Below are 26923 nucleotides of genomic sequence, written 5' to 3'. Positions count from 1 at the left end.
ATCACAGTCACATGATTGAACTAATCACAGGCAGCCTTGACGATGACTGCCCCAATCAAGTGCAGTGGCTGAGCAAATGGTGTCTGAAGTCCCCTCAGGATCTGGAATGGAGGCATTCATACCGCAGTGGCCTGCAGATTGACACTGGAAGGAGTTCAATTATTCAAGTCCAGTCAAGTGCAAATAAAACAACCTCTGGGAATGGATCAATATATATTCATACTGTGCTCAACTTAAGTTATCATGAAGGCTAATAAACGTAATTAATCTTCCAGTTAATTAGCATGGAGCTCCCAGATTCCTCATAATGCCATTATGGGGTTTTACGCTTTTGCTCAAGTGTAGACTTGAGTGAATCTTATATTTGTCTATATACCAATTTCATCGCCGGTGTCGCTGAGCTGTGATAAATGTGCATGCATCAACATGCTTGCAGTGCCATTACTACACAGATATAACCAAGAGCTCTTTATTTACTTATTTTAGTAGTTGTGGGTGGGTCGGATTCACTGCCTTCACAGTTAAACATCACGCCATTGCATGTCAGATGTCGCCCAGTTGCCAGTCCTTCCCTGGCGTGGGCGGGCGTTCACCAAGGTCTTTGCCCAGGGCTACTTTAAGAGATTGCAGGGCACAGGAGCACCAAGGTTAGATGTGAGACAGAGTTAGCCCAGGAGGCTGACGGATAACTGCTATTAAAGCAGACGGCCACAGGGGTGAGGAATGGAAGCCGTCCATTACCATCCATTACCACCGCCCACCCCCACAGACGCACAGAATCGCACGCACACACAGTACATTCCACTGATTAGCATGCCAAACACTGTGTCAGCATTTCACAGCCTTTGCTTTGCCCAGGAGAACAGAGTATATAAATCTTTTTGTCTCTTCTTGTCAGACATTGATAAATGATCGCGTTGCAACCAACTGTATACCGTCGGAACCAACCTCACCATCTCATACTACTTGCTTCCCCTTAAGAGGTAGGAAGCCATGGGCGTCGGGACTTCCCTCTCGCCTCCCTTTCCTTCTACGTGGTGCACTCTCACTCAGCTGCAGCCCTCGTGGAGGAGACGGCTCTCAATTCCGCCATGCGGTTGCCATAGTGATGCTGTACATTTTCGGCTGCGCTGGCTCACAATCACAAAGGGGTGTGCTGTGCAGCCAAGCCAGCCAGTGAGGTGAAAACCCTTCAGATCAAGCACCATTATGAAATCAATCCTGGCTCCATGCGCTTCGAGTGTTTCATCATGCTCTGATTTGTTCAGCAATGTTAATGGCATTGATTGGTGGGACAAAGACAAAGACCAGACCTGTGCTTTGAGCTAGTGAGGCAAGTGATCTATTCTAGGAAGCTGTGCAAGCTGTGTAGTGAATCTGATCTTGGTTTGTGTGTATGGATAAAGATGAATTAATTATTGTATGGGGTTACAAAGTGATAATGGAGTTTAGGGCTGCAACGTGCAACTATCAATTATTCTATTGAGTACTTTTTAGGTGAATCAATTCAATCAAATAATCGAGAAGCACATACTTTGTATTTATTTATATATCAACGGATCGATATGAAAATATTCTAATCTCTCTATTAAAATAGTTTAATCGATTAGGCCAATTAACTTCATGTGATGTACATTTAGAAGTGTGCATATTGTACTTGTCTCTAAGATGCTGGTACAACAATCTGCCGATCAATGCGAGGGGATAAACTTGTTTTATCATCACACTGCAGCATTCATACAAGAACACTTGTGTAATCACCCTTTGTTAGCATTTTCACACTGCAATCATCGTGGTGTGTAATTGTGTATGCATTGCAAGGATCTTATTTTAACAGGCCCACTGTGTATTGTCTAAAATTCTTTCCCTCTTAGCTTGTGATCCTGTTTCTATTGATCCAAAGGGAGGTGTGACTGTGAGCTCTATCACTCGCCAGAGAGAGAGAGAGAGAGAGAGAGAGAGAGAGAGAGAGAGACCGACAGAGACAGAGACGAGACAGAGAGATTATAGTCTGCAGGAGAAAGCAGGAGCCTGCCTGCTGCTCTGTCTGCCCGTGACCTTGCAGAAGTACACAGATATACCGTATGTCTTTATTAGATTGAGTAGGCCTTAGTGGGATAAACTGCGGTTAAGCTCTCAGGACCACCATGTTCCGCACCACATGCTTCCATAATTTCACCTATTTAATTGAATCTTAACTCGGTATGCGTCAAACGTTTTAATATTTTCTCTCATGACATACCCACCATGGTTAAGGTGATTACTTGAACTTTTAGTTGCTTTTTGTTGACAGAGAGCATGTATTTGAATTACATGAAACATATTAAGCAATCCTGAGACAAAGCCAAACCATTGACAATGTAAATGATTAAGTAAAATCTGTCTGCAGTGGGATGGGTACCTTTTACCTTTGAATCGATACGATACGGTACTCGATACCTGGGAATCCATGCGGTACCGTTTTCAGTACCGTTTTCGATACATTTTATTTTATTTTATCATTATTATTGACCTTTTTCTGTATTTTAAAATATGTTGTGCCAGGGACCCCCATACAAGAAATATTAAAAACTTGTCACATTTTGTCAAGATCTGTTTGGAAAATAGCAGATCTACAAGCTTGTACTGTACATCTGCTATTTTCAAATTGCCAATGTATATCGGGTTAAAGTGGTTAAACTGATTTTGATGCTGTATTAACACATTTAGCTGGGCACCCCCCTCAAGGACCCCACTTTGAGAACCATAAGACAGCTCAACATCATCTTACAACTCAACATCATACTACCTCACCTGAGTCACCTCACAATATTGCATTTACAATAAAACCTTGATTTGCTTCATTATTAAACCTCACGTACAGTGGGATCCGAACGTAATTCCGACAGATCATTAGTCCGACATGCAGGAACAATGATCGGACTACCGCTCGAACATGCGCTGCGCCAGTGCTTGTGGTTATGGATAGGTTAGGGATAGAGGTAGGATGTCGGTCTAATGACCGTCGGACCAAAACACGTGTCGGTAACCACTTGATTCTTGAATGCGCTTCCATGTTGAACGTGCATGATGATGCGCGTTCCCGAACTTCACGTCTCCCGCACATGAATGAACGCACGTCAACAGCACGCGGAGTGATGCAGCCGGAGGCAACGCTGGCTGGCTATCTAAAACACGCTTAAAATAAACTTTTAACCGATCAATTACTTTTTCCAGACGGTCAGAACTACACACTCATGTGCCTTTCCCTTGTTTGATGCGATGTAGAAAGTGACTACACAGACGAGGCTAGTGTGAGAGTAGATCGGATCATAATGAACACATCATTTTCACGTAAAGTAACGAGTATACTAACGCGGTCATTAAAAGGTCAGTAGTCAAACTTTAACGGATGCGACCGGCCAAGGCTGCGTTCAAGAGTATCGAAACGTGGGAACCGTTTGTTTTTAAGTGAATCGGTACTCTGTCTGTAGTCCCGACGTGATTGGGTCGATACCATTAAAAGTATAGAATTCGGTACTCATTTTCGTTAAAAAAATTACTTAAACAGATGAGTCCTTTATAGATGAAGTTTATTTATTTTTTCTATTTTTTGTACCTTATTCTTATTGTATTTTATTTTTTTGTGTAAACTGTATTTGTTACTATTGGTCGTTGTCTCTGTTAAATGCAGAGTGACTTCACTGTTTTAGCTGATAACTAGATCTGTTTTAAATTTCAATGATCTGTTTTTATTGTATACATTATTGTGTGGACCCTAGTAAGACTAGCGACCACTTTGTGGAAGCTAATGGGGATCCCAATAAAGAATAAAGAATATAATTGGGTACTCAACCCTACTGGTGACTGATCACTAGTTCTTTGATTGGAATGTCACTCTGGATCTGTGTTGCATTATCATTCTTCTATATCTGCTATACTGTTTGTTTGCTAAGTAATGATGCAGAAAAATCTAGTTATGTGGCCATTAAAGTAGACATGATCTTTACCACCATGGATCCCAGCATCCCTATTCTGGGCAGTTAAACATTCTGCAAAAAATAGTAGATGTACAAGCTCATCATGATGGGGTACACGTTACAACCAAACGCGTTGTGAGCTTGTAGATTGGCTATTTTAGGTGAACATTTTGGAGTAGAGGGAAAAGAGGAGTGGACCAAGTATACCCCTGGGGACCAATTTCAGAAATGAGGGGACACTGATAATATGCTACTGTGCGTCACAAGTTACACTTGCAAGTTGAACTCGATGAGGCTATATAAATATAGTTTGCTTGAAGTCTGGTCTGGGAGATTTGATGATGATGATTCTAATGAGGTACAGTATATGCCTATAGCTTAATTAATTTATAACCGGTCTACAAGCCAACAACGAGTTTGCGATGCAAAGTTGCTATACTGTGTAGATCTGTTCATATGTCAAGCAATGTCATTGTTGCACTGACTACAGTATACAAACTGGGGAACGAGGGACAATGATTCTGTGCTGCTGTAATCTTTTGAATGGCCGAGGCTTTTATAACTCTGTCCATTATAAATGTTGTCATTGGCCTATTCTTCTGCCAAGTTGTGATCGACTTTATAGCAAAAGGCAGATGCACACCTCAAAAGGCTGGTTACAGGTGCGTAGGGAAATAGAGCATATCATGAAAAGGGTATCTTTGGCACACTGTCAGAAATGTTGCTCTGTATCGACGTTTCGGTGGCTTAGACCTTCATCAGGACAGACTAAATGTTGTCTGTCTTGATGAAGGTCTAGTGACCGAAACGTGTCTGACAGTGTGCGGGACCTCTTCTTTGTCTTTCAAAGATACCCGTTTCACAAGTTGTGATCGCCGACAATAGCCATGTGCCATGTTGTTGTTGCTTGTGTTTTCCATCATGCAAATACTTGGATGAGAGCTTGTTTGCTGGCTTTTTTCTTTTTTCTTAAAAGAGTAGAACAGGCACCATACATTGGAGTTGGACAGTGCTGCTTTTTCCTACGCTCTTCTACCGTGTGCTGTTAATGTTATTTATAATTTTTGCAGGTAATCATACACATTACACGCATCTAAGTAAAGGTTTCTGGGCTATTTAAGATACCTGAAGTAGAATAACGAAGTACGAAGCCTGTACATTGAATTGCTCAGGCAATTCCTATTCTAAGGTTCTAAGGTCTAAGGTTAGACCTGCTGAAAATCCCCACTGAGTGCCCCTTTATAGTTGTCTTATCTGTTCATCTGCTATTAGCATTCAAGTGTATGTATGACTTACTACCGAGTGTGTTGTAACTCCTTGCACCTCCATCCACACTCTGCCTTATTGCAGACTGCTCTCCATTCAACCTATTGTGATCGCATGTGGGGTGGTTATTTATGCTGGCTTATCTCCACCATACCTAGAACATAGTAGCGCAGACCCTGCTGGGGACTGTGTGCGTGTGTCCTCCTCAGTAGAATTGGAACTGTATGTTCACGGTCGTCATTGTGTTATTGTTATTATAAGCTGGCTGAAACCAGACCCCCAGGCCATTAAATTGGCCACCCGGAGGTGATTGCTCCTCCAGGACAATGGGTTTGTTGACTGGCCCACCCGCTGTCACCAGACCATTGATTGTGTCTGTGTGTGCGGTGTGTTTGGCCGCGTTTGAACGTGTTTGTATACGTGTCCATAATTCCATATCAGCATAATGTGTATTTTGAGCTGTGTGTATTCAGGCCTCTCTGTCCCTTTTGATAGTGTGTGTGAATAGGACGAGAATCTCTTTGATTTAGGTATAATGGAGTCGCTGTCTGATTGAGAACACAGATAGAGCACTGGTTCCCAAACACTGGGTCGGGACCCATTTGTGGGACGCAGAGACATTTTTATGGGTCCCTTATTTTGTTTTTGTTTCCTGCATTTTGTTTTTAATTATTATTAAATGAGTTCAAAACAAAAGTCATATGTAAAGAAGGTAAAAGATATGGACCCAAAAAATGAGAAAGAAAAAAGTGGAATGTCCGCACTGCTCCCCGGCTTTATTTCAACCTCTAAAACAACAACGTTTCGCCCCTCCGGGCTTTCTCAAGTTAAATGGGTTCAAAACAAAAGTCACCAGTCATAATTTCATGGAAGAAAACAAAAGAAAAATCTAAGAAATTCCATAAATTAGAAAACAAATGTTTTAGAAGCAATCTTAGTAATATCCTCTTAGCAGATTTTGCATTGACCTGTACTTTCGTTGAACTGTACCCATTCTACGAACTGTATACAATTATCAATCAATCAATTAGTAACAATGTTGACCGCTCAATCTCAGTTAAACAGTTCAATTCGATATGTTACCGACAATATCGTGCATCACAAGTCTTAATAAAGCTATCCCCAGTAGGTTTCTCTCTCTCTCTCTCACTACACACACACACACACACACACACACACACACACACACACACACACACACACACACACACACACACACACACACACACACACACAAGAATATTCATTTTCGCAGGCCTAATCCATCCCCTATTTCCCATTATGCTCAAATCTGATCCGATCTGCACTTCTGCCCTGATAAGGAAATGTCACGATTACAGACACTTCTATATCTACTGTTTGTGAAGGTAGTTTTCATACCAACCGTCTCAGCTCTTTTTTCCCCCCACATATTCTCACTCAGAAATGTTGTTGGTTTTGCATTCTCCCGTTTTATTTATTCATGTACGTATCTATTCATGTATTCATCCATACAGTACAGAGACAAATGATCTCAGAGCTGTCCTGCACGACGACCTTCCTCTGCTGTTGGCCACTCTAGTGCATTAACTGGGTCACCAACTTCCGCAAGGAAGAACATTTTGATTTTAGTTTTTTGAATTGTTTTCATTTAGTTCACATTTTAGTCACCTGGTCTAGTTTTAGTCTCTGTATCTTGGCGGGCCTTAATGAGCCTTAATTGAGCCATAATGGCTGATTTTACACAGCGCGATGCGTTGTGAGCTTGTATATCTGCTATTTTCAGCATGCAACCAAGTGTAACATGACTTGTGTATTTTACTTATACTGGATCTCTTGTCCAGTTGTCCACTAGTCCCTTCCTAACATTTTAGTCTAGTTTTTTGTCAGGTGAACAGTGATGTAAATAGGTTTTCAATGTAATGGGTCCCGGGATGCACAGGTGGTCATTCAAATGAGTCCCAAAGAATTCTTATGAGTCCCAAAAAAAATCACACCTGTGTGAAGTGAGTGGTGCAACTCCGTGAGGGGGTTCGCGCGGGGGGGTTAGGGTTAGGGGGGGGGGGGGGGGGGGAGTTCCAGACCCCCAGGAATGCGCCCAGGGGGCCGGGCCGGTTCCGGCGTGCCGTGCCGCGTCCGAAACGGTTGAGAAATGACAGTTACCGTGTGGCGGTCCCTCTACTGTACTGTACTGTCACTGTAATGTATTGGCACCCCCCGAAAGCATCATATATACAGTTAATACGTGCGTGTGTGTTTGTGTGTGCGTTAGGTTGCGCACAGATGGTGAAAAACAACCATGCTATTTTTGTGCTCATACCCAGACACACACATAACTCCGTAAGGGAGTGGTTGCACCACTCAAAAATAATAATAAAACATTTTTTATAAAAATATATATATATAAAAATATCAAATAGGCCTATACAGTATATTTTTTTATGTAGGCTAGTAGTATTAGCAAGCACAACTCAGTGAAGAAATACTAATAGTGGGCAACAGTGGATTTAACATAGCTTAATATACCAACCAAAAGTTGCAGTTGCAATTATTGTACTTTCCAAAATGCAAATAGGTTTGCCATTGTGGATGTAAAATAATTTATTTGGAAAAGTGGAACTTAGAAGTTCCCTGTCTACAGGGAAGAATGGCAGCTGCAAAAAAGACAGATTCACAAGCTCTCAACGCGCCGCTGACGCGACGCGAGAACCTGCAGATGCGCCTGTCTCTGCACCGTTTACAACGTGTTGAGAGCTTGTAGATCAACGTGAACGAACCCTGACACCAGCGCTGCAAAAACAAACGCGTTGAGAACCCGCAGATGCGCCCATCTCTGCAGCGCCGTTTGCAGCGCGTTGAGAGCTTGTAGATCTGTCTGTTTTTGCAGCGCTGGTGTCAGGATTCGTTCACGTTACAGGCGGACATGAAGTGAAGTTCAATCAGTGCGTTGAATCAGCAGCAGCAACAAGCTAATAGCCAACACCACCACCACCAGTCTGTTAGCATAGCTTGTTGCTAACGATTTGTCACTCCGTCTTTTCTCTCTTTTATTATTTTTCCCCCCGACTTCACGGGTCGCGCATTGGGTTGTGATGAGACCCGATGTTGCAGCCTGTGTGTGACCGAAAGAGTTCTAGACTTCCACGTAGAACAGTGTGTGACCGAAAGAGTGCTAGACTTCCACGTAGAACAGTGTGTGACCGAGAGAGTGCCATAGTCTTCAGTGCAGCCAGGATAAAGTTGCGTCCACAGGATGCAGAGGCTTTTGGTTTATTGCGTCCCATAACTATAAAGTGCGTTTTGGGACGCAAAACGCACCCTATTTACATCACTGGGTGAAACAGGACTAGTGAAAGCTCATGAAATGTAGAAGACCTAGTCATACATGAGTCATACCAAAGATGGGTCATACTGAGGACCCTAGTCCTGATTGGCTGCCACACACGCTGCTGTCATGTATTGGTTACTCAGGTCACATGACCAGGACACAGGTAACAGGAAGCAGGTAACAGAAATCTTTAGAGATACCCAATGTTATGTAACTTAATGTTATGATTGAGACCGGCCGGTTGAGAGGAGCGTTCGTTACTAAATAAAGAAACCAGCGCTTCTTTCACCTGACAAATATCACTGTGATCATTTCTTGTTTGGTGATGAAATGTAATCTTAGTGTTAGTCATCATATATTAGTTTTCATTTAGTTTCCATTTTGTTTTTGTCAGTGAAAAAAGCTAGTCGACGAACATTATTCATCATAGTATAGAGAGTGTGCGCATGCTTAAAGTGAATGGCACATCGAGTGGCAACGCAACAGGCAAAGTGAGTTTAACATTGTTTAATGTTGTTTAATGCAATCAGATATGACTTTTCTGTGTGGATGTCTGGGCTGTCAAGGCCAGAAAGTAGTTTTTTGCCACTCAGTAGGCGTTCCTGCATAACTTCCTGGTTTGATGATGATGTCACGCGCATACCCTCTATTAGTCGACGAAATCAACACTGGTCACTCATAGCTTACACAGACGGAAGTCTGGAGCTCTCTGGTGGAGCTGTTGTTCCCGTGACCCGACTACGGATAAGCGGTTGAAGATGGATGGATGGATGGATGGATGGATGGATAATCACTGCCTGTAACCGCAGAAATGCTGTCTAATAATCACTTGTCTGTGATGTTTATTCCCTCGGTCCACACTTCAGTTTAGCCAAACAAGCTGACAAATCAAATCCATCAGTAACACCAGAATTTATTGAAACACTGTAGACGCAAAGTGTGTGTGTGTGTGTGCTGGAGATTAGTTTTGCAAGCACCTGGTCTGTGGCCTATCAGATAATGCCTGTTACACTCTAATGTCCGACATAACCTTCCATTTACTGTACCTTGCTCTCGTCTGTCTGTCGGTCTGTAAATGGTAAATGGTGCATTTATATAGCGCCTTTATCCAAGGCGCTTTACATAGATTGTGCATTACATTCACTCATTCACACACACATTCATACACCGATTGCGGCGGAAGCCATGCAAGGTACGAACCAGCACATCGGGAGCAATTTGGGGTTCAGTGTCTTGCTCAAGGACACTTCGACATGTAGACAGGAGGAGCCGGGATTCGAACCGCCGACCCATGGATCATTGGACGACCTGCTCTACCTCCTGAGCCACAGTCTGTCTGTCTGTCTGTTATTCCGTCTGTCTGTCTGTCTGTCTGTCTGTCTGTTATTCCGTCTGTCTGTCTGTCTGTCTGTCTGTCTGTCTGTCTGTCTGTCTGTTATTCCGGCTGTCTGTCTGCCTGCCTCCTAATGTAATGTCATTAAATGGCTGCATTTTGCTCCCTCAGGAAAGCCATTGATTTCTAATCTGGATAACCATTACCTGCCACAGCCCCTCAACCATCACTCATGCTGTTCTTCCCCTTCCCGTCAAAGGTGAATTATCAATAACTTGGATCAATATGGCTCATACACCATTACTGGTGTGGATGTCCTATACTTCATCATTTGTTTCATGAGGGCACTTGAAATTAAATTAAATGATTACAAGACACTCATTCTATACATGAGTGTGATGAGGTGTGATGACTTGGGCTGGCCACCAGAGGGTAGGCTGGCATTTGTTTTAATGGTGCAGTGTAGACAAGAGACTATCTAGAGTTCTAGTCAAGTATGGGCACTGTACTTCATTGTACCGACACCGATATTACTCAAAACCTCCACCTCATTTTGTAAACCAAAATAAAAATATAGTGATGGAATCAACATTGATTAATATTGAATTAATTTAATTGATTTGCTTATTTTAATTGAGGTTTTACTGTTATTCTTAAGATTCTGTATACATTTTATTAACTGCGGTAGAAGTGCAATATTAGTCTTCCACTGTTATTACTCCACCATGCCCTCCAGGACGCGTATTTACTACAGTAGATTTTCCTTTATTGATCCCCTGGTCCTTCCTACTGAATCTGGATGAAATAGAGAGGCGATCTGCCCAGTCAAATTCTTTCTGTGTGAACGTATTTTCCTAATAAACCGATTCCAGTTCTCATTCCAGTCCCAATTGTAGTTCAGATTCTGCTGTTTCTGGCTGTGTATACGAGCACGAGGAGACTGCCTTGCTCCCGTTACCCGAGCGAGCACGAGGAGACTGCCGTGCTCCCGTTACCCGAGCGAGCACGAGGAGACTGCCGTGCTCCCGTTACCCGAGCGAGCACGAGGAGACTGCCGTGCTCCCGTTACCCGAGCGAGCACGAGGAGACTGCCTTGCTCCCGTTACCCGAGCGAGCACGAGGAGACTGCCTTGCTCCCGTTACCCGAGCGAGCACGAGGAGACTGCCTTGCTCCCGTTACCCGAGCGCTTGCATTTCACCACTGAGATGGCAGGGGGCACTTGTGACTCTCTCTCTGTTCTAGCCAGGAGTTTCTCTCTATGGGTCTCGGCAGCCAGAATCATGTGCCAGAAAAACAGAGATCTATGAGAGAGAGAGAGAGAGAGAGAGAGAGAGAGAGAGAGAGAGAGAGAGAGAGGAGAGAGAGAGAGAGAGAGAGAGAGAGAGAGAGAGAGAGAGAGAGACTCAGAGAATTACACAACAATCTGTGTTGTGTGCGCGCTGTGTGTATTTGGTGAAAGCTGGTTGATGTTGATGTCTTTGCATACGTGAGTTTAATACTACCTGACCTGATGTGCTTTTTCTTTGCGTGTTATGTAAGAGCACCAGTGTATTAATATAGGATAGGACCCCAGACCCACGTAATACAAGTCTTTGCTTTCATGAGATATGGTGTTTGTGGCATATATGTGTGTGTGTGTGTGTGTGTGTGTGTGTGTGTGGAGAGTACATCCTAATTCATACTCCCATCACACGACAGTGTACGCTTGTTGACAAGACCTGATTTCCAAGCGGACAACAAAGCAAAGCTTAAAAGTCGGTTCTTGTCAGTACGCGGCAACGTCGTACCATAGAGTATAATATAATTTATGCAGGAGAGACGAGGCGAGTGGGAAGGGAGGGAGACGATTAGGCAGATGGAGAAAGCGCGATTAATAGAGGGGTAAAGGCAAAATAGATAAAGAGGAAGACAGAGAGAGGGAGGGTGTGAGAGAAGAAGGGGCGAGAGTATGAAAGAGAAAGGTGGCAGCCGTGGGCACATCGTTGCGTCACTTAGCAGCACCATCCTTGTAGTCTGGTTATGTAACGAATGTCTGCTTGGAAGATGCGGGGGAGGGCGGTGAGGGAGTTGGATAGAGGGGTTGGGGCAATTGATAGAAAGTGACAAAAGCGCCGTCACATTCATGCAGGCAGGCTGCAGGGCAGTGTTGCCATGTCCGCTTATTATAAGCGACTTTGGGCTTGTTTTTCTGTAAAGTTTTTCTGTAAATATTTGTAGTTGCAGGTTGCGTTTTTTTGGCTTTGTTTAAACCAGTGATTCTCTTGTCAAGGACCCCCACATTAATGTATTTGTCCAAGGACCCTACATCTAAAAATATGTTGTGCCAGCTGGACCACATTTGTGTCGTTTCAAAAATATTTTTGTCAGGGTATGCCCTTAATGTAAATAAAACCCAGGTATTGACATTCAATTACAATCCTACACAAGAAAACATAACAAAATACAATTTGAATTGGTATTCATCTCATATTAAATATCTAGGTGTGAATTTGTCCTTGGGCAAATTCACACCTAGATATTTAATACAATTGTTTGACGTAAATTACAAAGGTGCAACGGAAAAGATGTATGATGATTTTGGCAGGTGGAGCGTGCTTCCTCTCGATTTAGGTGGCAGAATAAGAGCAGTCAAAATGGTAATTTTACCCAGATTACTATACCTTTTTTGTCACTGCCAGTGGCAATACATTTAAAACAATTCAGGGAATGGAATAAACATATATCACGTTTTATTTGGGATAAAAATAGGCCACGGGTGAAATTCTACCTTACAACTGCCCCGAGAGAGAGGAGGCATGTCTCTCCCATCTTTAAGGGACTATTATCTAGCAGCTCAGCTAAGACCCTTGGTATATTGGTGTAACGACCCTACATTGCAAAATGGAAAAGCATAGAGTTATCCCTGATGGATATACCAATACAGTGAATGAATGAATGAATGAATGAATGAAAAACTTTATTCCGAACATTATAAAAAATTAGACAAAAGTCAAAGAATTAAAATAAGTTCAATATAGAACAAATAAAATAATATTCCAAAAAAAAACAACAACAAAAAAAACAAGCCTCACTGGCTGCAAGTATAATTATTATTATTTTTTCTTTTATATATGTTCGGAAAGGAGTAGGGAGAAGTTAAAAAACTTATATAACCCTACCCCTTACTATTAGGTTGCACTGACAGAGACAAAGGACTGTCAGACGAGGAGTCAGTGGGTAAATTTATCGTTCAAAATATACCAGCAGTATTAGACAATAGGTACAAACAATGGCACCACAATGGCATCACCTCTATATGTACTTTGATTAGAAATGGAGATATTGATAGTTTTGAAAACTTAAAGCAGAAATATGGGTTGGCTAACCAGGACTTTTATAGATACTTGCAGGTAAGGGATTATTTTGGTAAAAAGGTAAAAGGGTCTGCTCCAGGTATTACAACAAGCCTAATCACTATTTACAAATGCTTATGGCTCAGGAAGTAATAGGGGTCTTGTAAGTAAACTATATAATGGACTTATGTCGTTGAAAAAGGATTCTACAATATATGTGAAAGAGATATAATATATGATATAAGTGATGAAGTATGGATGAATACATGGAAAACGCAATCAACGACCACTAATTCCTTGATTTGGAGAGACTTTTGTTGGAAAAACCAGATTCGCTTCTTTATTACTCCAAAACAGAAGTCCAAACAGACTGGCAACCATATGGACTGTTGGAGAGAATGTGGAGATACAGTGGTTGATCATGCGCATGTCTTTCGGTCTTGTCCTGTAATTCAACCATTTTGGAAGGAAGTGACAACACTTATCTCAAACATTATGGGTTTTGGAATAGATGATACATTCACATCTTTGTACCTAGGACAACTCCCAGATGGGCTAAATCAGGATGACTCCTACTTACGTAAGATTTTACTTGTAGCAAGCAAAAAAGCTATTACAAGAAATTGGTTACAAAAGAATTGTCCTACTGCTGACCTATTTATCAACATTGTGAAACAACTACATCTCCTAGAACAGATGACCTATTCTTTAAGACTGCAAAAAGAGCTGGGTGAAAGAATATGGGAGAAATGGATAGAGTATTTAGCTGGGGGGGGCGGATATGGAGTGAATATGGGCTGTGTCTTTCCGGTTGTCAATAAATCCAAAAGTCTGTAATATGTATTGTTGTTGCTTGTTGCTGTACATCCCATGACCTCATTTGTTTGTTTGTTTGTTTGTTGTTTTTTTTGTTGTTTTTTTTAAAATTATTATTCTGTTTCTTCTGTTGATGTTTTTGTTTTAATGTATGCCTTGTTTGTCTTTTGTGTCTCTTGCATATTCAAAAATTCAAAAAATAAAGAGTTAAAAAAAAAAATATATATATATATATATATATTTTTGTCACTCTTTTCCAATATTTGTTTGGTTGAAAATAGCATATCTACAAGCTCACAATGGCGACGCGTTGTGAACTTGTATATCTGCTACTTTCAAATCTTTTGGGCTTGTGTTCTTAGACCTGGATGCATATTTCTCTCACACAATCTGGCAGCACTGCTGCAGGACAGACCTCAGTGACACGACCACGCACAGGGAGCGAGGAGGAGAGAGAGCACAGGGAGCGAGGAGGAGAGAGAGAGCACCCCGCACAGGGAACGAGGAGGAGAGAGAGCACAGGGAGCGAGGAGGAGAGAGAGCACAGGGAGCGAGGAGGAGAGAGAGAGCACAGGGAGCGAGGAGGAGAGAGAGCACAGGGAGCGAGGAGGAGAGAGAGAGCACCCCGCACAGGGAACGAGGAGGAGAGAGAGCACAGGGAGCGAGGAGGAGAGAGAGCACAGGGAGCGAGGAGGAGAGAGAGCACAGGGAGCGAGGAGGAGAGAGAGCACAGGGAGCGAGGAGGAGAGAGAGCACAGGGAGCGAGGAGGAGAGAGAGCACGGCTAGAGTTACAACATTCTCATTCTCCACATAACTCTCTCCCCCCCCTCCCCTCCCCCACGATGGTGACATATCCATCACAGCACTCACAGGAGAGGAGCCTAAGGTCCTCTGAATTGCATGACCCTGGGTCAGTCTCCAGCATGTCAGCTGCTATGCAGCTGAGGCAAGGGCTGCACAATTACACCTCATCTACAGCGGTGTGAGCGATGGAATCTCATTAGAATACATGTTTTCCAATGAGAAAACGCACCGTGCAACGCGTCGACCACTCCTCCTATATTATCTATTTGAGGGAGGTTTTGCCATGGCCCCAAACACTTTTATTGGTTGAGGTCTACACGCTATATTGGTTATTTGGTCTACGCCGCAATGGTCGACGCTCCATATCAGGACAGTTTTCCGCGCGCTATCGATAGTAGATGAGGTGTCAACCTGTCAAGCACCAGATATTGTGACTGATTGACCACTGGCTGCATTTTCCATTTTGGAAGAGATTGCAAATGTATCTGTTTCTCTTATAGCAGCGGGGAACATGTTCAAGAGTACCTCTCGAACAAGATATTCTGCTATTTGCTGTGGCTTTACTGTGCAACTTGAGTTGCTCAGTGAAAAAGATGAAAAATGTGTTCACTGTGTATAGAAACTGAACAAACCTAAAGCGTTCGCATGCTGGCCGGCCATTTTGCTCTTGCGTCATGTTGGTGAGTAACCCCTGAGTAGGTTACCACCGCCCCCGGGTATGACATAAGAGTTATGCTCTGGTCCATAGCGTTAGGAGTTCTCCTTAACACTCGCATGACGGCATAAAGTCCACCTACCTCACAGACGGCTTTCTCTCAAATGTACCTTTTTATCCTTGCGATTTCATTGGCCGCCGTCTCCCCTCTGGACTCCACAAGTCCTAACACTAAGTTCTCACCCACGCACACACAGGGAAACCTGCTGCGTGGGGTGAGAAGGTGTCTTTTAAATATCGATTGGCTTTGCTTATAGGCTACACAACCTTTCAATCCTACTCACATCTCACAGGTATACTATATATACGCTTCATTTGGCTTAGAGGCAGAAAACTATAAGATATATAACTCAGAAATCGGAATGTGTGTCTGGGAGGAAAATTATTCCCAGAAATCACTGGTTTACTATGTGACTCTTCGGCCAATCTTAGTAACAATTTTTTTTTCCCTTCTGGTAGAATATTTCCTATTCTGGCCAAAAGGTGTATTTTACACGGAAGGTGGGGAGCTAACTAACAAGGAGAGTATAGGCTTTCAGCATGTTTTCGTGAGTAGCAAAAGTGTATTCTTTATTTTTTACTAAGGACCAGAGCCAACAAACGAGTAAAATGTTGAATGGGAGTAGTCCACTGACATAATATACTGTTATTGGTGCCAGGATGCCAGGATGATTTGTGCTTTACAACCTGGTGCTGCTGAATTGAAGAGACCAGTTTGATTAGTTTGTTATTTATTTTCATTACTACTTTTTTTTCTTCTTTCAATTAGGCCTACTATTTTGTTTTTGTACTATTTTGTTTTATTTATAATTCAGTTTATAAGAAATGCTGAAGTGGGAGCTAAGTGGGGTTGCATTTGATAGAACAAAACATTTGAGGGTATAGTATTTTGGTCATTATTTGTAAAATTTCAGTTCAATTTAAAAGAAATTATGCTCCCTGCAGTTATATATATTTTCTTCCCCCGAGTTGATAAATATTCTTAAATGCCTTTAAAGAACGCTGTTTTGTGTTACTGTAAATTTTGACAATAAAAATAATTATAATTTAAATTAATTAATGTCGTTTTTTTAAATATCGGCAATCAATCTCTTTGATCACTACTAATCGGTATCGGCCATGAAAAGCCCAAATGGTTCGATCCCTATAGCGGCGAGCGTCTTCTCACTGGTGTCCACCTTGCTCTCTCTCAGTCTCGATGCTGGCCAAGATGCTGGAGGGAATTGGGGATCTCCTTGATTTCCTTGGGATTTTCCTTGATGACACCAATGTACAGATGAAATTCATCATTCTTCTCTCATAGGAAGACTCCAAACTCCAAACCAACACTACTATCTGCCATGGGAAAAAGGGTAGGGGGTTCCCCAAAGCTACTACCTCGCTTCCACTCAGGGTTTCTCCCATAACACACATATACATTCAAAATGTTATAATAATAAACTACACAATGTAAAATAAGATAACACAATTTATTCCCTCCAACACATTCCACATGCAAACAACTAAATAACATAAAATCAGAACAATACTGCAGGACACTACAGTACAATACTCTGCTACTGTTTCACACACCAGGACACTACAGTACAATACTCTGCTACTGTTTCACACCAGGACACTACAGTACAATACTCTGCTACTGTTTCACACACCAGGACACTACAGTACAATACTCTGCTACTGTTTCACACCAGGACACTACAGTACAATACTCTGCTACTGTTTCACACACCAGGACACTACAGTACAATACTCTGCTACTGTTTCACACCAGGACACTACAGTACAATACTCTGCTACTGTTTCACACACCAGGACACTACAGTACAATACTCTGCTACTGTTTCACACCAGGACACTACACTACAATACTCTGCTACTGTTTCACACCAGGACACTACAATACAATACTCTGCTACTGTTTCACACCAGGACACTACACTACAATACTCTGCTACTGTTTCACACACCAGGACACTACAGTACAATACTCTGCTACTGTTTCACACCAGGACACTACAGTACAATACTCTGCTACTGTTTCACACACCAGGACACTACAGTACAATACTCTGCTACTGTTTCACACACCAGGACACTACAGTACAATACTCTGCTACTGTTTCACACCAGGACACTACAATACAATACTCTGCTACTGTTTCACACCAGGACACTACAGTACAATACTCTGCTACTGTTTCACACCAGGACACTACAGTACAATACTCTGCTACTGTTTCACACCAGGACACTACAGTACAATACTCTGCTACTGTTTCACACCAGGACACTACAGTACAATACTCTGCTGTACTGCACACACCAGGACACTACAGTACAATACTCTGCTGTACTGCACACACCAGGACACTACAGTACAATACTCTGCTGTACTGCACACACCAGGACACTACACTACAATACTCTGCTACTGTTTCACACACCAGGACACTACAGTACAATACTCTGCTACTGTTTCACACACCAGGACACTACAGTACAATACTCTGCTACTGTTTCACACCAGGACACTACAGTACAATACTCTGCTACTGTTTCACACCAGGACACTACAATACAATACTCTGCTACTGTTTCACACCAGGACACTACAGTACAATACTCTGCTACTGTTTCACACCAGGACACTACAGTACAATACTCTGCTACTGTTTCACACACCAGGACACTACAGTACAATACTCTGCTACTGTTTCTACTGCACACACCAGGACACTACAGTACAATACTCTGCTACTGTTTCACACCAGGACACTACAGTACAATACTCTGCTACTGTTTCACACCAGGACACTACAGTACAATACTCTGCTACTGTTTCACACCAGGACACTACAGTACAATACTCTGCTACTGTTTCACACCAGGACACTACAGTACAATACTCTGCTACTGTTTCACACCAGGACACTACAGTACAATACTCTGCTACTGTTTCACACCAGGACACTACAGTACAATACTCTGCTACTGTTTCACACACCAGGACACTACAGTACAATACTCTGCTACTGTTTCACACCAGGACACTACAGTACAATACTCTGCCACTGTTTCACACCAGGACACTACAGTACAATACTCTGCTACTGTTTCACACACCAGGACACTACAGTACAATACTCTGCTACTGTTTCACACCAGGACACTACAGTACAATACTCTGCTACTGTTTCACACACCAGGACACTACAGTACAATACTCTGCTACTGTTTCACACCAGGACACTACAGTACAATACTCTGCTACTGTTTCACACACCAGGACACTACAATACAATACTCTGCTACTGTTTCACACCAGGACACTACAGTACAATACTCTGCTACTGTTTCACACACCAGGACACTACAGTACAATACTGCACACACCAGGACACTACAGTACAATACTCTGCTACTGTTTCACACCAGGACACTACAGTACAATACTCTGCTACTGTTTCACACACCAGGACACTACAGTACAATACTCTGCTACTGTTTCACACCAGGACACTACAGTACAATACTCTGCTACTGTTTCACACCAGGACACTACAGTACAATACTCTGCTACTGTTTCACACACCAGGACACTACAGTACAATACTCTGCTACTGTTTCACACCAGGACACTACAGTACAATACTCTGCTACTGTTTCACACACCAGGACACTACAGTACAATACTCTGCTACTGTTTCACACCAGGACACTACAGTACAATACTCTGCTACTGTTTCACACCAGGACACTACAGTACAATACTCTGCTACTGTTTCACACACCAGGACACTACAGTACAATACTCTGCTACTGTTTCACACCAGGACACTACAGTACAATACTCTGCTACTGTTTCACACCAGGACACTACAGTACAATACTCTGCTACTGTTTCACACACCAGGACACTACAGTACAATACTCTGCTACTGTTTCACACACCAGGACACTACAGTACAATACTCTGCTACTGTTTCACACACCAGGACACTACAATACAATACTCTGCTACTGTTTCACACCAGGACACTACAGTACAATACTCTGCTACTGTTTCACACCAGGACACTACAGTACAATACTCTGCTACTGTTTCACACACCAGGACACTACAGTACAATACTGCACACACCAGGACACTACAGTACAATACTCTGCTACTGTTTCACACCAGGACACTACAGTACAATACTCTGCTACTGTTTCACACACCAGGACACTACAGTACAATACTCTGCTACTGTTTCACACACCAGGACACTACAGTACAATACTCTGCTACTGTTTCACACCAGGACACTACAGTACAATACTCTGCTACTGTTTCACACCAGGACACTACAGTACAATACTCTGCTACTGTTTCACACACCAGGACACTACAGTACAATACTCTGCTACTGTTTCACACCAGGACACTACAGTACAATACTCTGCTACTGTTTCACACCAGGACACTACAGTACAATACTCTGCTGTACTGCACACACCAGGACACTACAGTACAATACTCTGCTGTACTGCACACACCAGGACACTACAGTACAATACTCTGCTGTACTGCACACACCAGGACACTACACTACAATACTCTGCTACTGTTTCACACACCAGGACACTACAGTACAATACTCTGCTACTGTTTCACACACCAGGACACTACAGTACAATACTCTGCTACTACTGCACACACCAGGACACTACAGTACAATACTCTGCTACTGTTTCACACCAGGACACTACAGTACAATACTCTGCTACTGTTTCACACCAGGACACTACAGTACAATACTCTGCTACTGTTTCACACACCAGGACACTACAGTACAATACTCTGCTACTGTTTCACACACCAGGACACTACAGTACAATACTCTGCTACTGTTTCACACCAGGACACTACAGTACAATACTCTGCTACTGTTTCACACCAGGACACTACAGTACAATACTCTGCTACTGTTTCACACACCAGGACACTACAGTACAATACTCTGCTACTGTTTCACACCAGGACACTACAATACAATACTCTGCTACTGTTTCACACCAGGACACTACAGTACAATACTCTGCTACTGTTTCACACACCAGGACACTACAGTACAATACTCTGCTACTGTTTCACACACCAGGACACTACAGTACAATACTCTGCTACTGTTTCACACACCAGGACACTACAGTACAATACTCTGCTACTGTTTCACACACCAGGACACTACAGTACAATACTCTGCTACTGTTTCACACACCAGGACACTACAGTACAATACTGCACACACCAGGACACTACAGTACAATACTCTGCTACTGTTTCACACCAGGACACTACAGTACAATACTGCACACACCAGGACACTACAGTACAATACTCTGCTACTGTTTCACACCAGGACACTACAGTACAATACTCTGCTACTGTTTCACACCAGGACACTACAGTACAATACTGCACACACCAGGACACTACAGTACAATACTCTGCTACTGTTTCACACCAGGACACTACAGTACAATACTCTGCTACTGTTTCACACCAGGACACTACAGTACAATACTCTGCTACTGTTTCACACCAGGACACTACAGTACAATACTCTGCTACTACTGCACACACCAGGACACTACAGTACAATACTCTGCTACTGTTTCACACCAGGACACTACAGTACAATACTCTGCTACTGTTTCACACACCAGGACACTACAGTACAATACTCTGCTACTGTTTCACACCAGGACACTACAGTACAATACTCTGCTACTGTTTCACACACCAGGACACTACAGTACAATACTCTGCTACTGTTTCACACACCAGGACACTACAGTACAATACTCTGCTACTGTTTCACACACCAGGACACTACAGTACAATACTCTGCTACTGTTTCACACACCAGGACACTACAGTACAATACTCTGCTACTGTTTCTGGCAAACTGGCATCATTCAAGTCTTTATGTTAAAGCTTCTCTTCAACAAATGGATATGTAGGACAACTACAGAGAAGTGGGATCATTTGAATAATGATAACAACAGCTATCGTTTCTTTTTTTAATCCATAATTCAGTGATTGTGGAATTGCAAGGAAGACAATTATGTTGCGGTTTTGTGTTTAGTTTGTGTGGAGGCGGTATCTGTTCTGTTGCTTTTGTTTTCTTTTGCGCCTTCCCTTGTTCAATCTCTCTCTCTTTCTCTTTCTCTTTCTCTTTCTCTCTTCTCTCTCTCTGTCTCTCTCTCTCTCTCTCTCACTCTCTCTCTCTCTCTCTCTCTCTCTCTGTCTCCTCGTGACTGTGTGTTGCGTGTCTCCCGGCTCACGGCGGTGTGTCATGGCATTGCAGTTTGTTTCATCATGCTGATTCTATCTGACCCGTGGGATCATCCCTCCCTCGGCTCCAAACCCACCACAATCTCAAGTCAATCTCAAGTCTCTCCAGCGGGGCCACCAGTGGAGTGGTTCTCCTTTGTTTTATAACCGCTTCTATGAGTGACCGAGTATGTGTATGTGCAGCAGTCAATCCTCCAGGGTGGGAATCCTCTCAGGACGCCACCTTCTCTCTATAATAAACTTTTTTGGGTTAAGGTTAGGTTTCACATAGTTTTACTGAGGTCAGTAATTGTATGGTCTTCTTTCTCTCAACTTGTTTGTATGGCTTATTGTGCGTATTGCATATACATTTTTGAGTGGTGCATGCCACTCCAAGGAACAGCAATGTGTCCCTTTGTATCCCTTTGTGTCTGTCAGTACCAACCGGTGACAAAGTGGCGCTGTTGAGCTTCACACTGTTCACACTGTGCACAGGAGCATGATGGGAAGCTGAGTTTTTAGTGTAACACCATAGATTTTAGTGTAACACCAACACAGAGCACAGTGCAGTACATACAGTACTACGGTGTAGCACATGCACAGGTGCATGATGAGAGGCAGTACAGTACAGTACAGTACAGTACAGTACAGTACAGTACAGTACAGTACAGTACAGTACAGTACAGTACAGTACAGTACAGACTACATAGTCCGACAGCCACTAGTCCGACAACCAATAGTCCGACAGCCACTAGTCCGACAACCAATAGTCCGACAGCCAATAGTCCGACAACAAACAGTCCCACTACTCCAATAGTCCGACAACCAATAGTCCGACACCCCAATAGCACCACCCAGTTCAGACCGGGCAGATTTTTGTCTTATTGCTTGGCCCCTGTTTTCATTTATATCGACAAGACATCTGTGTGACATCTGTGAGTGTACTGTGCTAAACTAATACGTGAGTGCGCTCCCGGTGCACGTATCCGAACGCACCCTCTATGTCTATGACACAGACACAGACACACACACACACACACACACACACACACACACCATTCATCTTCATTTGGAAAATATTTATAATTTGTCTACATTTTGAACTGGCTATTTTGGAAAACAGTAACATTTATACCGTTTTTTTTTTAAAGGTCAGTGAAAGTCACGGAGGACTGGTGTAATATGGTCTCTGGAACGGGTACTGGTGAGCAGACAGGAGGCTGAGTTCTGAACATATTGCAGTTTATTGAGGACTGTGAAGGTGGTGCCATGGAGGATACTGTTGCATTAGTCGCGCCGCTATGTGATGAAAGCTTCAGACGTTTCAGCTGCACAGAGAACGACAGAGAGGGCGGGAGACGGGCATGTCCTTGAGGTGGAAGAAGGCCGTTTTGGTGACCTGGTTTACATGGGGGAGGAATGAAAGGGTGGGGTCGAGGATGATCCACGGTGGCGGACGTGGGTGGAGGGTGTGACTGTGGAGCCGAATACTCTGTCATATAAAATCCAATCTTTGTCCGTAGGACAAATTCTTTGGTGTCACCGGCGCAGGTTTGGACCTTGGCTCGAGTCTGGCTGTAGCTTGGCCTCTATTATCTGGACCATCTTTTCTGGGACTCCGTAGGCACGAAGGATGCTCATGAGTTTCCCCTGCCTTTTAGAAGTCAATGAAGGTGATCACCGCTGACAGGTTGCGCGCTCCCTTAACCCTTCCAATATCCTCCTCAGTGCCAGTATTTGCCCGACTGTAATAATAATAATAATGTAATAATCATTAACAAAATGTATACAAATGGCATGTTCATGAATAATAAACCTAAATTCACAGTAATAGATTTAAAACAGTGGTGCTCTGTTCATAGGAGGTTCTATCTGTTCTATATGTTGAGTTATAGTTTCAAAACAAAAACTGAAATCATACACAAATTATAGCTCTGGGCGGGTGGTGTTACCGCGTGACACACAGACAGACACACAGACATACACACAGACAGACAGACAGACAGACAGACAGACAGTTTTGGCCAGCTTCTATAGTTAGTGCTCACTTCGTTCGCAATTATGCACAATAATAACATTTAAGCGACATTGCAACAAGTATGCAACGCATGCGCAAGTCACATTCCAAAGGATGCAAGGTAAATTGGACCAATCAGTCATGTTGCACTAAAACAAGTGTATTGCTTGAAAATGTTTATTCCATCTGATTATTTAGGCTTATTTAATGAGCTCTTTGTAACTGGTCTTGCATGCATTGGGTGTCACGTTGAGTCAGTTGCCCCAAGCACAACAAGCATTGCTTGAGTGAAATCCATCCATCCATCTTCAACCGCTTATCCGTAGTCGGGTCGCGGGGGCAAGAGCTCCACCAGAGTGCTCCAGACTTCCCTCTCCACAGCAACATTAGTGACTTCCTCCTGGGGGATTCCGAGACGTTCCAAGGCCAGTGAGTCGATGTAGTGAAATGTGAAATGTGAAATGTGAAATGTTTCCCTAAAATGGAGCTATTTAAGTTCAAATCTGCACGTATCCGGTAAGATTATGTAACTCCTGTTTTTTGAGGGGCGCTAGCCCCTCCTATGCATAGCTTTGTGTGTTTGTAGTACGTATCCCCAAAACTCCATGTTCATGTTAGCCGTGTGTGTCAACTTCCAGACCAGTTTACAGTAAGCAAGAGCAACACATGGTAATACAAATACATAACATTAACATCCGTCTCACAGTAGAATATCTGTGCAATGAAACTACGAGTATACACATTAGAGTGCTATTTCTACATAAAAATGACATAATTGTAGCCTTGTATACGCCTGCAAGGTCGTCGACTCCAGGCTAGGGCAAGAGCTTCTCCTCCGTACACAAAACGCTCCCAACATTAGTGTGTTGAGTGAACATGCACACATACGTACGGTACACATGCTACATATGGTCTGCTACAGTGTGTTGCATGTACATACAGTGTACAGTATGTGTGTTACTTTAGTCGGAGAGTTGGAGAGCACTGCACGCTCCATCTATCTAAAAGCGCTGGCGGAAGCCGGGCGCAGTAGGCCAGAGATGCAGGTCACCGATTCCCAACGGGCAGCGCTGGTACGCCAGAATTATACCTGGCCTTCCACTCCCTTAGGACCTCCACTCAGCTGCCTGTCTCTCGCTCTCGCTCTCTCTCGCTCTCGCTCTCGCTCTCTCGCTCTCTCGCTCTCGCTCTCTCGCTCTCTCGCTCTCTCTCTCTCTCTCTCTCTCTCTCTCTCTCTCTCTCTCTCTCTCTCTCTCTCTCTCTCTCTCTCTCTCTCTCTCTCTCTCTCTCTCTCTTCTATCTCTATCTCCCCTCACAGGCTTTAACAAGCGAGCGAAGGAGAAGGGGGTGGGGTTATGGGTAGTGGAGTGGTACTGTAGGGGTTTGAATAGTGGAAGCACTGTCACCATCATGACATTTCTATTAGGTGTTTATAGGCTTTGTAAACAACAGCTGCACACGGCAGACATAATGACATGACTTCAATATATGAAAGAAATGACAATGACAACCATTGTCACGCACGCACGCACGCACGCACGCACGCACGCACGCACGCACGCACGGCACACACACACACACACACACATGCTCCTACAAACACTCACCTGTATATCTGCTTTTTCCACTATTATTTTTTTATGTTTGAAAATGTACTAGTGAACATTTTTTAACATAAATTATTATAACAATGATGGAAAAATAATTGTTCTGTCTGTCTGTCTGTCTGTGTCTGTCTGTCTGTCTGTCTGTCTGTCTGTCTGTCTGTCTGTCTGTCTGTCTGTCTGTCTGTCTGTCTGTCTGTCTGTCTGTCTGTCTAGCTTATATATATATATGGAAAGGTTTGGGAACCCCTTGTCTGGGCTACAGGTATAAGGCTTTTTGAAGTGAACACTTTTGTTCAGTGAAAGGAGCCTAGAAATAGAAGCTATGTTGTGCCTATATACCTTCTCAGCAGACTTGGAGTCAGAGCAAAGTAGTGTCTTAAACACCTGCAGTGGTACAGCAGGTATGAGTGATTATTCCATTGGAGGCTGGCTGGCTGGTTACCAGGCTGGTTACCATGGCACTGCGGCAGGCGACAGGTGGGAAGATGTAGACAGATTATCATGAGATCGGCTGTTGACTCAACTCCGGAAGGTGTATGCGTACAAATCTCCCTAAGGTGATGCCAGATTCCCATTCTCTCTGCATTCCATGGGGTTTGTCATCCACACACGCACGCACGCACGCACGCACGCACGCACGCACGCACGCACGCACGCACACAGTTCAGATGCAATGTCAAAGGGTTACTGCAGAGCTAGCCTCGGTACCAGGCTTTCATTTTCATCGACACATTAGCTCAGGCTACTGCAGAGCAGACTTGGGTCAAAAAGTAACAACCATTGAAATATTCATGATGTACGCTACAATACGTGTATCAATCAGTCACAATCACAGGACATCATTTACAGTAGCTGACATATTTATTTAAATTGACTTGATGTTTTGGATGGCATCCATCTGATTGTCTGGGTGGGATGGACAAAACACCATGAAACCAGCTAATAATAACATTGGACTCGGTTCTGAACCAGAACTGGACTTGTAGACTTGTATGGACATTTCTGTTGGGCTTACCCTGTTCTGAAAAGAAACAAATAAAAGATATTCCCCCTGAGCGACTGTTACGGCCCTATGTGGCCTTAGTGTTTAATCCACTGTCAGTGCTCACAATACATGTTATCATATATATACGCTACACATTTTCAGTATCTTTCCTGCATGGCCATTTTGTCTAATTCCTTCATCGAGCCAGTCTTTTCTTCCTCCTTGGTCACCGGCTCTTTTGGGAATCAAGCTCACTTCCAGAATGTTCTGAGATTAGATTGAGCCATCATGGCTACCCATTAATCCTCCTCTCTCTCTCTCTCTCTCTCTCTCTCTCTCTCTCTCTCTCTGTGTCTCTCTCGCACACACACACACACACACACACACACACACACACACACACACACCACACACACAACACACTCACTATCTGTCTTTGTCTCTATATGTCTCAT

The 26923-nt window shown here is 43.2% G+C and overlaps 1 protein-coding gene across 1 annotated transcript in view; it reads left to right on the top strand.

The window, feature by feature from the left end:
- Positions 1–26923, top strand: part of slc12a5a (solute carrier family 12 member 5a) — a gene marked incomplete at both ends in the record, with an annotated part of 319359 nt that overhangs the window by 1041 nt on the left and 291395 nt on the right. The gene's annotated exons all lie outside the window — the stretch shown is intronic.

Source organism: Electrona antarctica, assembly GCF_951216825.1.
Source record: "Electrona antarctica genome assembly, chromosome: 9".
Classification (NCBI taxonomy): domain Eukaryota; kingdom Metazoa; phylum Chordata; class Actinopteri; order Myctophiformes; family Myctophidae; genus Electrona; species Electrona antarctica.
Note: the sequence above shows the minus strand (reverse complement) of the source record. Positions and strands in the feature narration are given on the sequence as shown.